Raw genomic sequence first — 14,915 nt, forward strand, 5'->3', positions numbered from 1 at the left:
CCCACAGTTCCCCTGCACAACCTAGAGCTCCTTATTTGTAAAAAGCACTCCACTGCTGGTCTGCGGCTTGGGCCAGATCACTACAACGTGGAACTCTGACAGCTTTTAGTCATCCTCGGAGGTACGGTTTTCTTACTCAGGGGGGTAATAAATCCATTCATACTTTCTCCGGTAAGAAAAAAAGAGGCTTTAAATGGATTTCACTGACCACAGCAAAGCAAATACAACAATAGTAACCACATCTGGCCAACACATGTGCCATCTTTTTTTGTGTACATATCAGCAGCATCCAGCTCACAGTGTGTTTACAGCACGGAGCCAGATATCACCTTCTCTTCTGTGCTGTGAAATTGAAACTGTTGAGAGGACAGAAGAAAAAGAAGAGTTTGACAGAAGCATCAAAAACAAGCCAAAGCATTTTATTTGCACACATCCAGCTCAGCCTAGAGGTGCCAGTTTGGGAGGGCTTAGGCCGGGACTGAATTACACTCTACATACTGCTGCAGATGAAAGAACGGGAGAGGTACAGCACACCTGCTGGAAACTGCTGATTGAAGGGAAGTGTGTTCCTGCCTGCTGCGGTGATCTCTGCCAAGTCATACCGACAAGAGATGGTCGACACAGTTGGGACCACCCTGAAAAGAGAGAGGAACAGGGTGAGGCCTGGACTGACAGAAAGATTGACGGCATCCTATCAGCTGCTACTTCCCCAACATGTACAGCCGTTTAGATAATGGCAGGCTGCTTCCTAAACCCTGTGAAAAAGAGGCTTCATGTTCTCCCTCGTGACTGCATTTCAGCTCTCATGAATAGCAGATTCATATGGGTCTTCTTGACTGTCAGTACACATATAGAAGTCTGATGATTGTAATCTTGCTGAATAATCTACACTTTTCCATCCATTTTTTTTTTTTACTGCTTATGCAGTTCAGGGTAACAGCAGGGTTGGAGCCTCTCCCAGCTGTCACAGGGCGAGAGGTGCTGTTCACCCTGGGCAGATCGCTAGTCTGTAGCAGGGCACTTTTCATGTGCAAGCCTTATCACGATATGATGTAATGTATCCAGGCTCCTTTCTGGGATAGCACTGTAGTCTGTCATGGCAGGGCTCGCTTCCTCGTTAAGGCTGTCATCGCCCAATGGGATGATGAGAATGCCATCCAGAAATAAGCGTGGACATCAGAGAGGCCACAGACATGGCATCAAGTGTTTGTTTTGCTCTGGGTATGAATTACACAAGACACTGTCTGTGTATTTATCAAGGTTAGAGAGGGACTGCTACTAAGGCTCACCACACGTCTATATTAATTACATTAGAGATGTTAAAATGAGGACTTTCAACAATACCTTTCAAACGTGTGAGTTAAAATAATGTTTTTCCTTTTCTGAATGTTCTCTAGATCATATTTTAAGGTTTGTTTTACTCTGTAAGCTAGTCAAGTTATACACATAGGTTTAAAACAATTTGTAAAAAGAGAAGCATCCTCTAAAAGAGGTCAGTGTTGTGAAATGCTTGCATAGTAATAGTCAAAAGAAAAACATACAATTCTTTATATTTCACTAGGAAGATGAGAAATATGTGGAGCAATTTATTGGAACATTTGCAAACATATGAAAATACAGCATATAAAACAAAAGCAGAATTTTTACAATTTTAAGAACTTGAAAGTCAATATTTGGTGTGATCATGTTTTATTCTTTAACATAGCCTGAAGCTTCTCGTCATTTCTTTAGGTTTGTCATACTCTTCACAAATAGGTCTTCAGGCTTCTTAAAGTTGTATGTTGGCTAGCCTTATGTTCTGTTCTCTGTTAAAATGGTTGCACATCTTGATCATCTATGTTCAGGTCATGGATCTGGGAAGGCCAATCCATGACTGATAATGTTTCTGCAAATTAGGAGGCTGGAAGCTCACACAAAGTTGCTTTTACTGCGGGCATTGGGCCAAAATACAAAGGAAACAGCCATCAATAATCTTACAGTGCATCTGGGTTTATTTCACTTTACATTAAAGGTAACTAAACTGGAGAAAGAACACAAATGGAGTGCTCAACTCTTAAATAGAAAAGAAGGTTGGACCATAAGTCATTAACTGAGAAGAACAATTCTCAAAATTCTCAAAACTCATTTCAGCTGCAGGAGTGAGACAAGCAAGCTAAAGGGCCAGGTGAGCTCAACGGTCAAAGAAGCTCAGGAACCAATGATGAGAAATCAAGAGAGGAAAGGAGGTAAATATGGTAATAAAATAAGAATATTAACTGCAGTTTTGTTGTGTGTTTCTCTGTGCACTTATGGTTTGACTGAACTGGGAGTGTGATTTGGGATCATTGTTAAAAACGGAAGCTGTTGCCAATCCTACACTTCCCAGGTGGCATTGCATGGTCTATCAAAATCTGACCGTACTTTTCAAGGTTCATAATTCCATCAGTTTAGACAAGAACGCTGACAACACTGGTTGCAATACAGCCTCAAAACATGACAGAGCCTCCACTGTTTTTTTACAGATGGCTGTAGACACTCATTGTTCTACCTCTCTCCTGATTTCTTAAGTACACATTCAAATTTGCCACTGATTTTTAGTCCAGTTGTTGTGTAATTTGGCATACCTCAGTCTTTTTCGCTTCCTTAAAAAATCTTTACAGCCACCCTTCCACTGAAACATTTCCGATGAGGCTTCAGTGAACAGGAGATGGATTAATCGAAGGTCCAGATGCAGCTCTCAGGTCCTGTGTCAGGTCTTTGCTGGATTTTTTCCTGTTTAGGATGTGACTTTCAGATACCGATCATCTGCTGCAGATAGAACTGGCAGGCCCAAAAAACTTTCAGGAATACGCTCCAAAACCATTCAGATATACTGTATGTCAGGGTTTCAACTACTAGCTCTTTCCTGATGCAAAAATATCATTTTATGTCGTCAAGCTCATATTGTTGCTACTTTTTGTAGAGTTGGTTAAAGAAATGGGAACAAATGATGTGCTTTTGTGACAGATTGCTGGTTTAAAAAAAGAAAAAAAATATTTAAAACTTTTTTTTTCATAGCTTGTCTGTCATGTGTAACGCTTAAACAACACAGTCTGGCTCCTTGGAAGCAAACTATAAAGAAATCAGCGGTGACTCAAGACTTTTACACAGTACTGTGCATGCATATAATCCTCCTCTGGCTAGACTGACAGACGAGAGAGATGCTGACATGCTTGTAGTTTGGTTGCCGTATTTGGACAATGAGGAAAAAAATATATTGGGTAAAGGCCCACTGTTGACATTGTCCAAGCTGTGAAACCCAGTAAATACACAAAATACTGGATATTTATTATATCTTCAGCCATTAAACTGTCACCAGTCAGCCCGGCTGTTAAGACGTTACATTTCGTGCCAGTTAGTTCACATAATTCACAGACTGGATGGAATCCCCCAATTTTTTTTAAAGTCGTCCAGGCGAACGGCCGTCGTCGTTTCAAAATCGCTCACAGTATGGGCCAGCGTCTCCACAAGGGCATGCAAAAACTTTTCAGATGTCCAACATTGTACATAAAATGCGGTTGAGACATTTTCCATCCACCAAATTCATCAGTGATGTTGTTATGGTCGTTAGAGAACGCAACAGCAACATTTTTGTGGCAAAGTAAACATTACCTCAACAAAGAATTTGCCCAAAGACTTCTCCGAGGAGGTTTTGCATGGAAATAAACTTCCAAGTAAATACGGTGTGTGTAACACTTTTCAGTCAAACTCCACAGACGCTCTGTATTTATTACAGCATAAATATGAAAGCCTCCCATTTTTGGTCCCATTTTTTTTCCTAAGAATGAAAATGGCACAATAAAAGGCTGTTATGCAACCAAAGATGTTTCTGGGTGTTTCAAACAAGGAGATTGAGCTATTTTCTGTTTAGGTTTGTGATTAACAGCCCCCAGGTTGTCTCCAGATGTGGTTTGGCCTCAGACACACACACACACACACACACACGCTGACTCTGATCAGCAATAAAAAAGGTGACCCCTCATGACACTATCCATCATCATAAGAGATGACGCGGTGATCTAATAAGAAGATCTGACTCTTTGTGCAAACATGAAATCATTATTTAAGCTAAATGGTGGACAGCTGGTTGAGCGTTTAGAAGCACAGGCAACAGTTACCAAACTTCTCATCACATGCTATTAACTGGTGACATAAAAACAATAAGGTGTTGGGAAACAGTAGGAGAAGTTATGTGAATTCAACCATCAGAGCCATCTAGGTCTTTTGTACCTCCATTTATTTTATGAGGGAGACTTGGTCACAATCGATCTATAAAACAACAAATAGAGACCGAGCTGTTTGTAAATAAAAACTGCCCCCTTCCTTTCCACTGTCCAGTTTGCCCATTCCAAAATCCTCTGGAGCCTTACATAATTTCCAAACATAAAAATCTGGTACACAACAAAAAACGTGCATGATTTTAATCCTTTTTTAAAATTGCTCTGAAATGCATCTAAACATCCCACGCACCATTTACTTATATCATGATCTATCACGCAAGTCTTAATATACAAGCCCTGTGATTGATTCCTCTTGGGTTATCTTATCTTCAGCTAAGTAGAAACAGTTGAAGGACAGTTTTATGACTTTATCCTTTTGTTAACAGCTCTCCATAATTGCCGTGTCACCGTGTATTTTTCTACTCAGCTGTCATCCTGTTTTTATTCATTTAGTAACTTACCTCTTCCTATGATAAACACTCTTCCGGACCGTGCCAAGACAATCCGTGGAGAAAGGGGTCCTAGGTACTGCAGGGCGAGTGCAGAAATAACACTGCATTAGTTATCCTAAAGTCAAAGAGCTCCTTAATGACAGAGTGATAAAGTGCAACCTTGATCTCGTTTCACTGTGCTATATATTACTGGTTTCTTGCATCTTAAGATTAGTCACACGAAACAAACCAAAGCTCCCGTTGCGGAGATCCTGTTTTTAAATTTGGATTTAAGGATATAATTCTTTGATAGACTGACTGTGACTGAACATGTAGTAGGCTGATAGACATGATAGAGCTGCAGATTCGTGTAAACACATTGGAAACAGTGGTGTACAGTAACCATGAAGTTTACTGTAACATCAGCAGCAGCATTATTAAGTAAAAGGGTTCTAGTTTTATTTCAGAAACTCAATCTGATATTATTCAACCTGCAGGTGAGGAAAAATGAACAGGTAAGCACTTATCATCTGTCTCTATAGAGAAGCTACAGCAGGCAGAGAGTTAGCTTGGCTTAGCATTACTGTAAGACTGGAAACAAACAGCTAGTCAGGCTCTGTCCAACGCCTCTTAAACTGCTAGCTTTTACACTTTTCCTGGGTTTCATAAAGATTAACATGTATTAAATCTTGATGAAAGACCTTCAGCTATGTTGGCAGGTGAATTTGGAGATTTGTATCTATAGCTTCACAAAATCCACTTTTCGTCACCATAACCTGGTGACTCAAGAAGCCCCCCCCCCCAGCAGCTTTGAGCAGCTTTGTGTAGGAAATTGTTTCTAAACTGATTCTTTATATATCCTTTATAGGTCTTAGGACTTTTAAAGCAGTGCTTTAAAATAACTTTAAAATTATCTGAAAAGTTCTTCCAAAACCCTTTCCTTCCTGATAAGAGAAGCAATACCCTCGCAGCAGAAAGTTTCATCTAATTGCTGGTTTAGACTGCACGGCCTGCTGGAGACTAATTTGAGGTAAGCAAATAAACAGATTTAACTCTCTTGGATGACCTTGAGCTGGTGTGACTGTGAAGCAAGCGTGGCACACTCAGTGAATTTTCCTCTTATAAATAAAGGTTGAGGTAAACACTGCTTAATCATTTTGTCTAAATTCTTATACTAAGTACTTATTTACTTATTTCCATCCTGACAGTCAATCGTGTACAGTATTTGATTGTTAGGTCCTGTAGATATTTAGATGTGTTGCTCATGATGCCATGAAGTCATGAGGATCAGCACAATAAGTAAACTCACCTCTTCTGGCACTTGAGGCTGTTTAGCAGCATGTCTGTCTGCGGGCTTATTAAAACTTGGCTCCCTAATGAACATTCGCCCTTGAAGCCTGCTGAGTGCTTAGTGCTGCTCAGGAGACGAGGCTCTGGACGCACGGGGCCTCTCTTCCTGCTCCCTACTGAGCGCTCGGTATAAAACTCAGCTGTACCGGCAGGCCGGGTTAGAGTCATATGAATACTTTTACATTACAGTGAACTGGAATGTTAACAAAAGACAGTCCACAGAATAAATTCTATGCTTGTTCCTCCATGTTTTATTTCAGGAGGAAATAAATTTTGTGAGCTAATGTGGAGAAGTGTTGCTTTGGCTTGGTGACAGTTTCTGTATGTCGTTTTGTCATTGTCATCTTGTCAGCTTTGCCTTGGGTGATTTAAACCCCACTGCTGCAGCAGCATGGGAGAGCGAGAGCAAAAAAGCTGTTCCACATGGGCTGACTGAGACCCTGCAGCCATGCCGTGAGTTCACACTACACCATGCCAATGTGTGTGTGCATGTGTATGCATGAGAACTGTAGCTGAAGCTGAGTGTGATGTGGGGCAATGGTAGACAGAGTTGCTCAATAACATAACCAGTCCAAGATTTCTCTCATGGGTGTGATTCACAAAGTGGGCAGTTATGGGAAACATCCAAGAAGTCCGACTTAAAAGACATGAAAATCCTGTTCTTTTTATCTATCCATCCATCAAGAACATCAAACCAACAGTCAATTGTTCTGGTAGTAGTGTGATTGTCTGGGGCTGTTTTGCTGTGTGAGGACCTGGACAATTCATCAAGCCATGAATTCTGCTCTCTACCAGGAAATGCTGAAGGAGAATGTCCAACCAACAGTTCATGGCCTGTTAAATTATGCAGCATGACAATGATCAGAAATGCACCAGCAAAATCACCAAAAAAAGGACAAAGCACAGAAGAGTGGGCTGAAATTCCTCCACAGCATTTTGAAAGAGTCATTGGCAGTTTTCAAAAACACTTTATTGACGTTGTTGCTGCCAATCTATCTATCTATCTATCTATCTATCTATCTATCTATCTATCTATCTATCTATCTATCTATCTATCTATCTATCTATCTATCTATCTATCTATCTATCTATCTATCTATCTATCTATCTATCTATCTAAGTCCTCTGGTTCTGCCAAAGATGAATGTGACGCTAATTTAAAAAACAGTTCAAAGACATTCCTGAAAAGTGCCATGATGAATGGGGCAGTTTTCCCAAACATCTGTTGGAGGCCTCAGTTTCTGTCTGCCTGGAGGGCTCTCGCAGACAGGTCAGGGTAGTCAGAGAGACTTCCTCCCTGAACCTTGCATCCCTCCAGTCCAGTCCCATGGATCCCATGGTCGTAACAAGGTTTCATTGATAGCTGTTCCACTGACTGGACTAAAGTTTAGCCGTTGTTGAATGCTGCCGTTGATGTTACCCTACTGACCTTCACGCACTCAACACTGGCGACTGATAATTAACAAAAGCCTGTGGCAGAGAGCACTTTGAAGTCATCTCTGCTAATCGTCGTGTCATCCCCTTTTTACTTGAAGTTTGCTTGTGGTAAACAGAGACTAGGCTATGGTGGGCCAGAGGTTTGTTCTGACTAAATGGACTATGGGGAAAAGGTTTAATGGATTGAAAAATAACAAATTTATCATGCTTAATAAGAAGCTATTCAGGTCAAATTGACCTCATGCGGGGGGTTAAATCGCATCGTAACTTTCTGGTGCTCGACCTTCACTGTTAATTGGGGGCAGTGAAGAAGATTTTTCATTCTCCTAACCGCTGAAGAGAGCACATGATTCTCTGCTCACAGCTAACCAAGCATAAGGCCCGTGCAGCAGGACTAGCAGGCCTTAAACACGAGCATTACACGAGTGCTGCATATGGAAAGAAGATTATTCCTTCAAAACACAGCTAGCAATTAGTTTGCCTCAAACTCCAGCGCCATACCAAGTTTATGTGCTGTCATGTTGAAGGCTGGGAAGCACGTGCCATCAGTGAGTCAGCCACCAAATAGGGTTTATGTCTCATCCATTCCCAGCAGTAAAGATAAACAGAACTTAACCTGCATTACTCAACAGGCCTGCAGTCTAATATCAAAACAACTGACAATTTGTTCAATCTTTGCTTTATGGTGCGTGCAGTCAGACTAACACATGGGTGGCTTAGGGGTGAAATAAAATAACACAGTCGACGTGTGAACTAAAAAACCCTGCAGCAAAACAAGGTTTAAAAAGCAACAAAAAAAGTGAGTTACAGCTGACACTGCTGTAAATAAAGATAAGATTTAAAGGCAGATGTACAGTTTATTCACCACACAGGCCTATACTTTCCATATTATAAACATTACAGGCTGTTTGTTGATACTAGACTTAAATCATCGTGACCTTCTGGAGGCAATTAAAGGACTCTAATGGGAACAGCGTTTTTTCAGGCAGTTTTTCAGATGTATGGTCTATTTTATAAGACGCTACCTGACACTAATAAAGTGTAAAAGAAGAAGAAGAAGGAGAAATCGCTCCTTTATTGCTTTTTAACTTTTCCCACTGAAAAAATAGTCCTTTTGTTTCGAGTGCACTCCCTGAATTTAGATGCCAGGTTGGTGCCACACAGTTTGCATGTACTTTGAAGTGCTTGTCTCACCTTTGGCCCAGTTTCTAAAAATACCTAATCTAATATCACCCCTTGCATCTTTCTTTGTTGTGTGTTATGAAAACGTGATGAACAGAACCATCAGTTACCATTTTTGCGAGATACACGTGTGGAGCAGTTTGTTTTTCTTCGGTGGGCAAGGGGCTGAGGGGTAAATGCAGCAGATATCCATTTCTGTCCACCTGGTAAAGCTGCTAATGTGGAAAATGCTTGACCTTGATTTTCCACGGTCGGTTGGTAGAGACAGCGTAAAGCCGTAAAGCAACGAGAATAGGGGCCGAAGCTTTGAGGCACGGCCCATCTATAAACCCTTCAAGACAAAACAGCAACAGAGTCAGCCCAGAGCGCCTTGCGTCCAGGTCACAACCAGGGGGACCAGAAGGAAGAGAGCTCCAGGGGCTCGGGCCAGCGGCGCGAGATGCACGCTTAAATCGAGGGTAAGGGGCCAGGAAAATTGAAAGGGAGGAGACAGAAAAGCAGAGAGGAGGAAGAAAGCTCCGGTTGAAACGCCAGAATGATCTATCGCACACATTAACTCCTCCCTCTGCTGTTTTTTTCTTTTGTGAACTGAATACTCAGAATTTACAAGAATGCATGTCACCAAGGGCACTCCATCGCACTCCTATTTAGACATTCCTGCCAGTGCTGATTTATGCTGTGACTGATTTCTGAATCTTTTAGGCTACATCTGGCTAATGAGTAGAAGGCCCCCACATCTTTAGAAAAATGTATGTTTTCTGGAAAGTTATTGCATGTTCTTATTTGACCTAATTGGCTGCCAGCATGATCCACCCTTTGAATCCGCTCCAGCAGCATTTATCATGCAGCGGTGTGACATCATTCTGCATATTGTTCATTGGAGACATTTTTAAATCAAACTTCAAGAGACAGAAGGACTGCACAAGAGAATTTCAGGCTGAAGTGGAGCAGCAGACACTTAACCAAAGTGTAAAAAAAACAAAACAAAGGCAGCATATTACACAGCCTACTGAAGCCATACAAGAAGACAACAATACATGGCAGCAACTTTAATGTCATAACCTAGAATTTTACATTTGAATGAATCCAAAGGAATCTTCTATATTCTTTTTTGTGATGCAGGACTTTTGGCGTAATCAAATATAAACCTTACATTTATTATCTGATTTCTGGATCAAAATTCAAGTAGCATACATTATTCAGCAAATTAACACCAAGAAGTATCTAGACTGGGGTTGTGAAATATGAGGCCCGGGGGCCAGAATCAGCCTGGCAAAGACATTAACGAGGACATGCGTTTGAAAATCTTTCCTACTGATAAAAGTCAACGTCAAGTTATAAGCGTTATTAACACCAAATATACCTGACGATGCTCTTATCACGCGCAGTAGAAACCATCTTCCCACTGCTGCAGAAGCTAACATCCACGGTTTTCCTTCTCTCCGACTCTTTAATCTTAATGTACCAGATTTTTTCCTGGATTGGCTGCTTTGCAAACGCCAGCCAATAGCTTGTCAAGTCAAAAAATCTGTGAATAGATGAATTTTCCATGAATACGTTCCAGAAATAGGTGATTCTGTGAATACTGAACCGTGGATAAAAAGACCTCCCCCATGACCGCTCATACCACACCATACCACTTAGGTTAAACTTCTTCGTTGGTTAAATACCTGTAGTATTAGTATTATAACTAGTTGAAATGATGGAAAGAGGAGATTCAGTGGTCTGGCCCACTTAAGGTTAAAGTGGGCTCTACACACCTTTGACACACCTGATCTAGACAAAACCAATCAGATGAAATCAATTTTTTAAGTACCTAGATTGAATCACAGAAAGAAAGACAGAGTCTATGTCAGTAGACAGAGTCTACTGACATATTCAAGAAGTTGTGCAAAAGCTCCACGGGGGTTCATTTGCTAGCAGGTACAAGAATGGATGTCTTGTCTTTGTCTACTATACTGTTTATTATACACAGTTCTGCTGCTAGGAGTTTCTCCGTTTCACAGACTGTGCTGCAATATGGGTTATAATAATACATAATTATTTCTGTATCAAAGCCAATCTTTTGAAAGGGGGCAAAAGGATAATTTGCAAAAGGGAAGTACTTAATCTAATCTTTGTTACAGTTTTCATCATTCCAGTCAGCTAAAGGTCTTTGTTAACTTAACAACTCACACCCATAAATGAAAGAGCCGATCACTCAGCTGAGGCGGACGCGTTGCCAGTGCTATGACATGCATCAGAAACGTTGCCAGTGGCGCTACAGTCTGTCTGACTGTAGCGTGTTTCTGGAGTGCTCCGCCATTTGAAAGTGTAGATGGAGCTGAAAGATTTCCCTCTAGATCCAGCACCGTACAGTATGGCTCGGAGGCAAACGCACACGCATTTCTCAGTTGTTTCACAGCTGCACTTCTAACACCCATAAAAAGTACGAATATCACGAAAGGGAAAGTGAAGGTGGTTGTCTTAAATAACACCCATGTGACCTACTTCTATTATCCAGCTGACAGCTCTTTGTTCACACAAGCTGGGAAAGACCCTGCAGCCCAAGCCCCAAGTGCATTAGATTGATCCTGCTCTATCTTTAACTGTTTCCTCTAGTTGTGCGAATGCCTGTTTTATGTACAGTGCTGGAGCGTGATGGAGAACTTCTGTAATGATCCTTCTAAGGAAAAGCTGCCATGTTCGATGAAAAATAACACATCAATAAAGCACGTAATTCGAGTTTTTACAAAGTGGTTTTCTGCCAAAATGACCCTCCTTTTTCCACATTTTCCCTCAGGTCCTCACCACTGCCCAGTCTGAACAATGTCAGTATTATGTTAGCTCCCGGGCAAAAAGAAAGGAGAGTTGAAGTCCTTGATACAAACAGCAAAAGGTAGCTAATGAAGAGATTGGCGCTCCTTGTTGTTAGTGCTCTCTATTGAAAGTCAATACAAGAGCCCGATTCACATAGATCACTTAAAATTCTGGAGGAGAGGCTAAGAATACACAGTTGATACTTGGTTATAACAGGAGCCCTACATTCTGGTAATGATACTGCTTAGTTGTCTTGTGTCTTACACTTGACCTCTGACCCCTCGCTCGTGCAGCAGTGACAAGGCCGTCAACTAAACTGATGCAAATATGACATTCACGCTGACAGCGCGGATTCAACTCGATGCAGTTAATCAGCTTCCATCTATTTGTCCAAGATTACGCCATCGAACGTGAGACAATGAAAAGCACTTAATAATGTGGAGGCAATTCAAATCCACTTCAGGCTTGCTGTATCAATCACAGGCACGCACACATAAGCGGATCGTCGGTTCAGTCATGGGACTTGGATATTTTTGCTGATTTGACCCTGCGCTTTGTGTGAAACCTCGCAGTGTAATGCAGTTATATTTCTGCTCTGCATTTGAAAGATGATAGGAGTGGCTTGGTTGTCATGCCAGAGCTTTCAAAGGACTCTTTGTGTAGAAGCGTCGGTCATAGCCAGAGACATCCTCCTGGTATTTATTCTAGAGTTCCTCCAGATGCTGCAAATTGAAGCCTATCAAATTGGGCCACATTAAAGTCCACTTTCATAACATTGTTGCTCCACAAACTTTTAATGATTCCCAAACAAGGGTTAGTTAAGGGGTATGTTAAAGACTGTATCTAGGGTAATCTGAATCGATCTATCTATCTATCTATCTATCTATCTATCTATCTATCTATCTATCTATCTATCTATCTATCTATCAGATAAACAGATATAGATCTATGTGTCTATCTGCCAAGTTTGGAGTAGTTTGCATCAAGAGTTCCTTTGATAGCCGAAGAGCAGACAGAGACACATCTACCTAACGTTTATCTCACCATCAGTCTAACATGGTGGTAGTAGTGTGATGGTCTGTGACTGCTTTACTGCTTTAACACCTGGACAACTTGCTGTAATTGATGAAGCCAGCTCTCTACTAGGAAATCCTGAAGGTAAATGTCCACCCATCAGTTCATGCCCTGAAGGTTAAGCAGTCTTGTGTTCTGCAGGAGGGGGTGACTGTAAATGCAACAACAAGTCCTCGTCTGAATGGTTAAAAAAAGATGAAAGTTTTTGGAGTGGCCCTGTCAAAGTCTGGACTTAAATCTGATTGAAATGCTTTGGTGTAACCTTAAACATGTCGCTCATGCTCAAAACCCTTCCCATGTGGCTTATTTTTAAAAGATCCTGCAAAGACCAGCGAGCCACAATTCATCCACAGCGATGTGAAACTAATGCACTTAATCAGGTCTCCCAACAACACACCTCCCAAGTTTGGAGTAGTTCAGGTGAAAATTTCTTTAGATGGCTGAGAAGAACATAAATTATGGATTTTTGACAAGAAACTAAAGGCGTTGGACAGATAACCTGTTGACATATTTTCTTGTAGCTGATAAATAAAACTAAACTAAATGTAACTGTCTAAAATGCTTGTCGATAAGTGAGAATCCAAGTGGAAGAACAATTAATAGTGTTAAAAAACTTCTAATAAAAGCATCAACTGACTGGAACATAAGGAGGTATTTAAGTGTGACACGGGTGTACACCTGCCAGGAAAGGTTGGCAACGTCTGCCCTACACAGATACAAGAGCATCTAACATGACTCAGAAACAGATTAAGACATTGATTTAAACTCAGCAAGGAACACTTGAGCAGCAGCCAGCTGCTCATTCGCACAGGTCACTGAGGAGATCTGTCTGTCCATGTAGGGGTAACCCTCATGGATGCTGGGGTCAGATGGCTGTGATCTTTTTGTTGCTATCTGCATTAGGAAAGCATGCTTGATTTAACTGTTATCAGGCAAAAATAGGGTACAGTAGCAGGCAGCAAGCTAGAGATGCATAAGACAAATGTGGCATCCTTTGTAATTAGATTAGTATGGGTTGGAAGATAAGCTGTAATCAATTGTAGTGGTCAGTCCGAGCCTTCACAGATTTAGTTTGCATGGATCGCTAACAAAAAAAGGAACACAGACATCACTTTTCAGGGGTTTTGGATATTTCATGGCTGGGAAAAAGAATGAATGGGTAGAAAACAGCACTCTGTGTGTTTTGGATGGCAGTTCTGTGAGTGGTAATGGTGCTTAGGGAGTAAGGAGAGCGCTCATGAAAGAGACAGGCGTGCATCTTTGTGGGCTGAATGAGAGAAGCGAGCCAGCTCTCTTTGGGTAGTTTAGGGTCTTATGGGAGAAGAGAAATGTGTTATTTCCAGACAGTGAGAAGGAAAGTGATGATGCAGCAGATGAAAAGAGGAGATGAATTGGATGTTACATAACTTGACCAGTTTTCCAAGGTTTCAGTTTGAGGGAGTCTGAACTGTGAGCTTTTTACTGCCAGATCAAAATGTGTGTATGGTCAGGAAGCACGTTTTACATATATCCTGCAATCTATAAAAGCTTAACAGTACCACTGTAAATTAGCTTTAAAGTGCCCTTACACTGCACTCACAGTGTGTCCTACCACAGAAATGGGTTAATAGAATAATAAGCCTAATTAATTAAAAATAATCATAAAACGGTGACTTTGAAATAATGAAACAATCAGTTCTGCGAAAGGAAGAAAAAACATCTGGAAGTTGTATAATATTTTCTACGCTGTCAACTTAAATTTAAATTGAAGGTAATGATTAATGCAGCTGCATTCATAAAACAGTCCTGCTCCGAAGAAATTCAGAGCAACAACATGTAACTTGGCAGAGAAAGTGCGTGTGGGCACATGGACCGAGCGATGCTGTAAGTAGAAGCAAGAATACATCCGACAAGGGGGAGTTTCTCCACGCAAAGCGCATGCAATCCCTACAAAAATTCCCAGTGACTTCAGATCCAAGGAGGTGGTGATACTCATGCGAGCACGATTCAAACTCTCTCACTTAGAGTAAGAATACAGCCTCAGAGCCCAGAGCCAGCGCGCTGCTCTCTTTGCCCCTCTTTTCTTGTTCAACATAAACTAAAGAGACGCAGATAGAATAATGTTTGCGTAAAACAGCATCTTTTTTCAGCGCGGGGGAAAGAAAAAAGCTGATAGTGTTTTCGGACTGTAGAAAAGTAAAGACTTGATAACCTGAAGACATTCTGTTTACGTCTTACCTGGGCATTATGAAGAGGTATCCGGGCATTTTTCATAGTTGGGAGAGGATGCGGTCTTGCTGAGCTCGTGTAAAACGGTTTCTCGTTTTATTTGTATTTTCTTCTTCGTTTTATTTTTTATTTTTTTGAGTTGCTCCTATTTCAGTGGCTCTTGATAGAAACGGTAACGCGTGTGTCCTTTTACGCG

The 14,915-nt window shown here is 41.2% G+C and overlaps 1 long non-coding RNA gene across 2 annotated transcripts; it reads right to left on the reverse strand.

Moving 5' to 3' along the window:
• Positions 1–163: 163 nt before the first annotated feature.
• Positions 164–14,855, reverse strand: LOC143413962 (uncharacterized). Of its 2 annotated transcripts, XR_013094524.1 has the most exons (4): positions 14,729–14,814; positions 4,700–4,766; positions 535–635; positions 164–356 (listed from the first exon to the last, which is right to left on the reverse strand). It is a non-coding gene; the product is annotated as an uncharacterized LOC143413962 (long non-coding RNA). The 2 variants fall into 2 exon arrangements; XR_013094525.1 differs by lacking the exons at positions 164–356; positions 4,700–4,766 and having other exon boundaries at positions 404–635; positions 14,729–14,855.
• Between the last annotated feature and the right edge of the window lie 60 nt (positions 14,856–14,915).

The sequence above is a fragment of the Maylandia zebra genome, linkage group LG19 (genome assembly GCF_041146795.1).
Source record: "Maylandia zebra isolate NMK-2024a linkage group LG19, Mzebra_GT3a, whole genome shotgun sequence".
NCBI classification, from domain to species: Eukaryota; Metazoa; Chordata; class Actinopteri; order Cichliformes; family Cichlidae; genus Maylandia; species Maylandia zebra.